Source organism: Callorhinus ursinus, unplaced genomic scaffold (genome assembly GCF_003265705.2).
Source record: "Callorhinus ursinus isolate GAN/ISIS: 27379988/994484 unplaced genomic scaffold, GSC_fseal_2.0 scaffold1, whole genome shotgun sequence".
Classification (NCBI taxonomy): Eukaryota; Metazoa; Chordata; class Mammalia; order Carnivora; family Otariidae; genus Callorhinus; species Callorhinus ursinus.
This window is the reverse complement of record NW_027397063.1, coordinates 49,376,460-49,383,098: the sequence shown is the minus strand read 5'-3', so window position 1 is coordinate 49,383,098 and position 6,639 is coordinate 49,376,460. Positions and strand designations below refer to the sequence as shown.

Below are 6,639 nucleotides of genomic sequence, written 5' to 3'. Positions count from 1 at the left end.
AGTCTCTTATGGTTTGTCTCCCTCTCTGGTTTCATTGTTTCAACTTTTCCTCTCTTCCCCTATGATCTTCTACCTTGTTTCTTAAGGTCTGCATATCAGTGAGATCATGTTTAAAAGTAACCTTATCTTGGCAGCAGCTGGCCCTTCAAGGTCCTGAAAATCAAGGCTTTTCAGATTCCTCCGAGACTTGCTCCATCCCTAACCCCCACGAATTAAAAAGTAGGCAATGAGTCACTGCTCACAATCCCAGTATTGCTCTTTCTGTCCACAGGTCCTGTCTCTTCAGTAGGGAAGGGGTGAAGGTATAGGCTGGGGAGATAGAAGGCCCCTGAATCCCTTGACAAGGCTCTGGAACTATTCCTGGCAAGTGGAGACACTGAGACAGAGCAGAACAAGAGATAAGGCAGGGCACCTGGGTGGCTCAGTCTGTTAAACGGCTGCCTTCAGCTCAGGTCATGATCCCAAGGTCCTGGGATCGAGTTCCGCATTGGGCTCCCTGCTTAGCGGGGACCCCGCTTCTCCCTCTCCCTCTACTGTTTCCCCCACTTGTGCTCTCTGGCTCTCTCTCTTTAAAAAAAAAAAAGAAAAGAAAAAAAGAGATAAGGGGAAAAACCAAGACAGCACAAGAATCTCAAGGCCACAAGCTTCCCAGTCGGTTTCAATAAAAGACTGCCACTAAACGCCCTCAGTGGCAACCCACTCAGGACCCCTCTCACTCTAGAGAGCTTTTTCTTTGCTTTCTGCTCTCACCTTCACTTCATAGCTTCACTTTACCCTTTTGTGTCCATGAGATTCATTCTTCCACTCCACGAGACAAGAGCCCTGCAATCCTGCAACACTAACACCTGGCTTTGAAAATCAGCAGGACTTAACTCCAGGAGCTTTGAAAATTGGTGGAGCTTCATTTGGGGAGAGCCAGAGGGATACAGAAATTGAGACTCTTAAAGGGCCAGCACACTATATCACTTTGAGACCCAGCACAGGCGCGGCATTTTGAAAAGCACCTGGGTTATCCATGAAGATTTATGGACTAATTTTAGCATGTCTGTGAATTACTATTGTTAATTGATATATATATATATATATCTATATTCATATAGCTATAGATATCAATCACATCTTCTTTATCCATTCATATATATATATACATATATATATAATGGAATATTACTCAGCCATAAAAAATAAAAAAATGAAATCTTTCCATTCACAACATGGATGGACCTAGAGGGTATTATGCTAAATGACGTAAGTCAGAGAAAGACAAATACCATGTGACTTCAGTTATATGTGGAATCTAACAAACAAAACAAACCAACATACCAACCAACCAACAAAAAACAGAAAGATTCATAAATACAAAGAACAAACTGATAGTTATCCAAGGGGAAGGGGGTGGGGGAATGGGCAAATTTAGGTGAAGGGAATTAAGAGGGACAAACTTCCAGTTATAAAATAATGAAGTCACAGGGATGAAAAGTATAGTATAGGGAAAAATCAATAATATGGTAATAACTATATAACAGAAGGTAGCTACTAGTATTGTGGTGAGCATGTGTAATATATAGAATTGTCAAGTCACCATGTTGTACACCTGAACTAATACATAATATTGCATGTCAACTATACTTCAATTAAAAAAACTTGTTAATAACTAGAAAGAAACAAAACAAAACAAATAAAACAAGAAACAGAAGACAACACATGTCGGTGAGGATGTGGAGAAATAGGAACCCTTGTGCGCTATTGGTGGGGATGCAAAATGGTACAACCACTGTGGAAAACAATATGGAGATTTCTTTAAAAATTAAAAATAGAACTATATATGATGCAATCCCAATTCTGGATATTTATGTAAAAGAATTGAAATCAGGAGCTCAAAAAGCTATTAGTACTTTCATGTGTTCATTGCAGCACTATGCACAATAGTCAAGATGTGGAAACAACCTAAATGTTGATCTACAGATGAATTTCATCTACAGATGAAAATGTGATATATACATGCAATAGAATACTACTCAGCCTCAAAAAGAAGGCAATTCTGCAATAGGTGACAATATTGGTGAAGCTCAAGGACATTATGCTAAGTGAGATAAGCCAGTCACCGAAAGACAAATGCTTCATGATTCCACTTATGTGAAGACTCTAAAATAATCAAATTCATAGAATCAAAGAGTAAGCAGTGGTTGCCAGGGGCTGGGGAAAGGGAGAAATGGAGAGCTACTAACCAATAAGCATAAGTTAAGCAATGTGCGTAAGTTCTAGAGATCTGCTGTACAACATTGTACCTATAATCAATAATACTATATTGTATGCTTAAAAATTTTGTTAGGAGTATGGATCTCATGCTAAATGTTCTTACTACAATAAAATAAAATCATTTAAAATTAGGAAAAGAATAATAAAAATCAGCATAAAAATTCAGAATTTAATAAGCCAGTCACTTTGAAAGCAATTAAGCTGAAATCAAAGAAAACCCCACAGACCCAGATAATTGTGAAGGAATAGAAATAGCCATCTTATATACATGTTCCTAAATGGAGAACTATTAAAAGATTAAGGTCTTTCTCTGAGGTTACTGTCAATTTCAAAACCTTAATTTGAAAATTTTATTTCAAAGCCAGGGAAAGATAATTTAAAAAAATGAAAACTATTGTCCTGTTTTATTTATAAATATAAGCAAAAATATACTCCCAGAATGGCTTAACACTAGATATCTCTCAACGCAGTTTATCATATTAATGGACTACTATAGAAAATTCATATGACTATATTAACAGATACAAAATTACTTCTTAAGTTCAACAGTCTATATATAATAAAATGACAGAAAATAGAAATATTAAAACGTTTCTTGAAATCGATTATATGATTAATAGCCAAACACTGCAGCAAATACCATACTTGAGAAATTTAAAACACAGTCTTTAATTTCAGAAAAGCAAGACAAAGGTAACTGGTGTTATTTAATATAAAAAGGAGGTATAAAAAATAGAAAGGAAAAAGTAAAAATGTCATTGAGTGCACAAGAGATGATTATCTACATAGAAAACTTTTAGATAAACAGAAAAACTTTTAACTAATAGTTTAGCAAGATTTCCAAATATAGGTTAGCCTAAAAAATCCAGAACTGTTCCTAAATCACTAATAACCAGCTAGAAATTTTCATTAAAAAAATAAGATACTGGAGGCACCTGGGTGACTCCCGGGATTGAGTCCTGCATCAGGCTCCCTGCTCAGCGAGGAGTCTGCTTCTCCCTCTGCCCCTCCACCCTGCTCATGATCTCTTTCTCTCATACTCGCTCTCTCTCCAAATAAATAAATTTTTTAAAAAAAAAAAAGATACCATTCATCATAGTGAACAAATTAAAAGTACTGAGGAATTAATTTAGCAAAAATTATATAAAACCTACAGAGAGAAAGTTTTAAAACTTTCCTAAAAGACATTCAGAAAGACTTGAATAAATGAATAGCATATTTATGGGTGGAGTAAATTACACTGTAAAGATATCAATGCTCTCTAAATTAAATTAATCTATCAATTCAGTGTAAGACTAACCAAAATTGCAGCTATATTTTTTTAATGAAATAAACTTATTTCACGGTCTGTGTGTGTGTGTATCCCTGAAGAGATACATCTTTAAAAAACACAAAAAGGGATCTCTCCCTACCACATTTCAACATAACAAAAGACCATAATAATAAAAACTATACGCAATCATGAAGAAACTAAAAATTCAACAATGGAACAAAACTCTCTACCTGAGAGAGCTAAAAACAGAGCTCATCAATAAGGAAAGGGACAGATTGTATATAAGTGATGTTAGGAAATCTGTCTCATTACATGATGAAAATTAACAGTACGTGTCATTCCTACGTTATGTACAAATGTTAAAAGACCTAAATATGAAATAGAAAAATATGAAGCTAATAAATGTGATTATATTTTTGTGAACTTACATGAATGATTACTTCTTAAATAGGTCCCCAAATTCAAAGTGTTAGGTGAAAAAATTGATGGATTTAACAACATTAAAGCATCAAATATTTCTGTTCTTTTAATGATATAACTGAAAAATTTAGTAGTGTGGTGCTAAATAGGGAGAAGTAATCACTATCTAGTACATAAAGAATCTAGAATATAAAGAATTTCTGCAAATACAGACAACAACCAGAAGATATAGATAAGAACCTCAAAGAAAGGGAAACCTGAATGGCTGAGAAATATATATATATATATATTCATAAATATATGAAGACATGCTCATACTTATTAATACTCAAAAAAAAAGGCAAAATTAGAGCAGTCATTCAACTAAGGGTCTTGAATCAGGGAATGAATAGAAACATTCAGTCATTAATATTAATACCATTTCACTTGAACCCACTAGTTCATTAAACTGGATTATATAAACAAATCTGTTTCCATTTATTTTTAAAAATGGTAATTGCTGCTACCGAATGGATGATTTAATATGGAAGGTTAAGTCTTAAATTTGAAGTATGCACAATGACAGCAAAAATCACACACCTACCAATTACCTGTGTGCAGGAAGAGAGTGGCTCACTAAGGATTCCACATCAGACTGCTGGGCTGGGGTGTGGTTTTAAGCACATTCTCTGACCTATAGGTCAGAGATGATGTTGATAGATTCATAAGATGAATAGAGCCCAAACACTCCCCCTAATGGCAATAGATTATAAGAGCATTCTATGAATAAAAAATTGGAAGATTCAGATCTCTTTAGAGATTGATCAAAATATCTTTTCAATGCTCAATTCAGCATAAAAATACTCCATCAACAGAACTTGAAGGTTATTTCTACACTATAATAGTGAGAGTCATAACTTATGATTCGTCCTGTTGATACCCACTACACTCCCAAATTTGTACCTCTGGTCTCATCTGCTCTGTAAATTCCAGATTCGTACATAATTGACATATTCTCTTGGATGTCAAATAGGCATTTAAAAATTAACATGTCCAAAACAGAACTCTTGATCCTCCTTCAAAATTTGTTCTTCCTCGAATTTTTCCCCATTTATAAAAGGTTTCTTCAGTCTATGCAGAAATGTTTAGAATCATCAAGATAATTTCCCCCTATTTCCCCTCTATCCACATCTATCCAGCTGCAAACCCTGTCATCCTAAACCTCTCCCTAATTCCTCAATTCCCAGGGCTACCACCCTAGTCCAGACCACTGTTGACTCCCACCTTGACTCTGGCCATCACCTCTCTAAAAACCTCCTTGCATTCATCCTTGAATTCTAAGAAACTTTGTCCACATTCCAGTGAAAGAGATCTTTTTAAAGTGTAAATCTGATCCTTGTGCCCCCTTGTTTTAAATACTTCAATAGACTGGTATTGCAAGTAGTAAAAATCCCAAACGCCTTTCAAGGCCTGAGGGCCTTACCTGTTCTAAACCCCATCTCTATTTCTAAATCATTGCTCTATGCACACTGACCTCGTTTTGTCTTGGGACACACCCAGCTCATTCCCACCTCAGGACCTACAATAACTCCTCCTTTTTTGTCTGGAATACTCTTCTCTGAGAATGTCACTCACAACTCTTTTCTTACTCAGGTTTCAATTTAAACGTCAGCTTCTCAGAGAGACTGCTCAATATAAACTAATCCCATAGTCTCTTTCAATTACATCATTCTGCTTTATTTTTTAAATAGTGCATATCACCACCTGGTGTTCTCTTGTTTCTATGTAAATTTTCATTGACCACCTCTCCCTACTGAGACATACTCTTCTAAAACTTGCCTGTTTTAGTTGTGCTTCTATTGCCCTCACTGAGAATAATGCATAACAATATATAGGCACTCAACAAATACTTCTTGAGGGAGCCTGGGTGGCTCAGTTGGTTAAGCGACTGCCTTCGGCTCAGGTCATGATCCTGGAGTCCTGGGATCGAGTCCCATGTCAGGCTCCCTGCTCAAGGGGGAGTCTGCTTCTCCCTGTGACCCTCTTCCCTCTTGTGCTCTCTATCTCTCATTCTCTCTCTCTCAAATAAATAAATAAAATCTTAAAAAAAGAAGTATTTGTTGAATAAATAAAAATATATTTTAATGTATTAGTCCTGTAAAGTAAGACCACTTTCATCCTACTGTGGCTTTGTGAGGTAGATTTATCTCAAGCCTCCAATCTCAGCCTTGTTCCCCACTCAGCGGACCCTCCCACCAATAGTCTGAAGTTCATATGCTCTTTCCTTCAAAACTGTTCTAAAGGAAGACTCTTTTTTTTAAACATTTTAATTTTTTTATTTTTTTTTAGATTTTATTTATTTATTTGAAAGAGAGAGAATGAGAGACAGAGAGCATCAGAGGGAAGAGAGTCAGAGGGAGAAGCAGACTCCCTGCTGAGCAGGGAGCCCGATGTGGGACTCGATCCCAGGACTCCAGGATCATGACCTGAGCCGAAGGCAGTCGCTCAACCAACTGAGCCACCCAGGCGCCCCTAAAGGAAGACTCTTAAGCTCAATTTACCATCAGTATAAATGACTAACAGTCTACCTTTATACAATCCCAAGTAAGATATCATTTGACCAGGGATAAACTCTTGACTGCAAGAATTACTAAGTAAATGGAAAAGAGTTTTCCATCATCATTCTTTCCATGACGAATTTTGCCAAA

The 6,639-nt window shown here is 36.2% G+C and overlaps 1 protein-coding gene across 3 annotated transcripts in view; it reads right to left on the bottom strand.

The window, feature by feature from the left end:
- The window catches only part of LOC141372864 (OX-2 membrane glycoprotein-like), a 39,060-nt gene that overhangs the window by 7,400 nt on the left and 25,021 nt on the right, over positions 1–6,639 (bottom strand). The window lies entirely within an intron of this gene.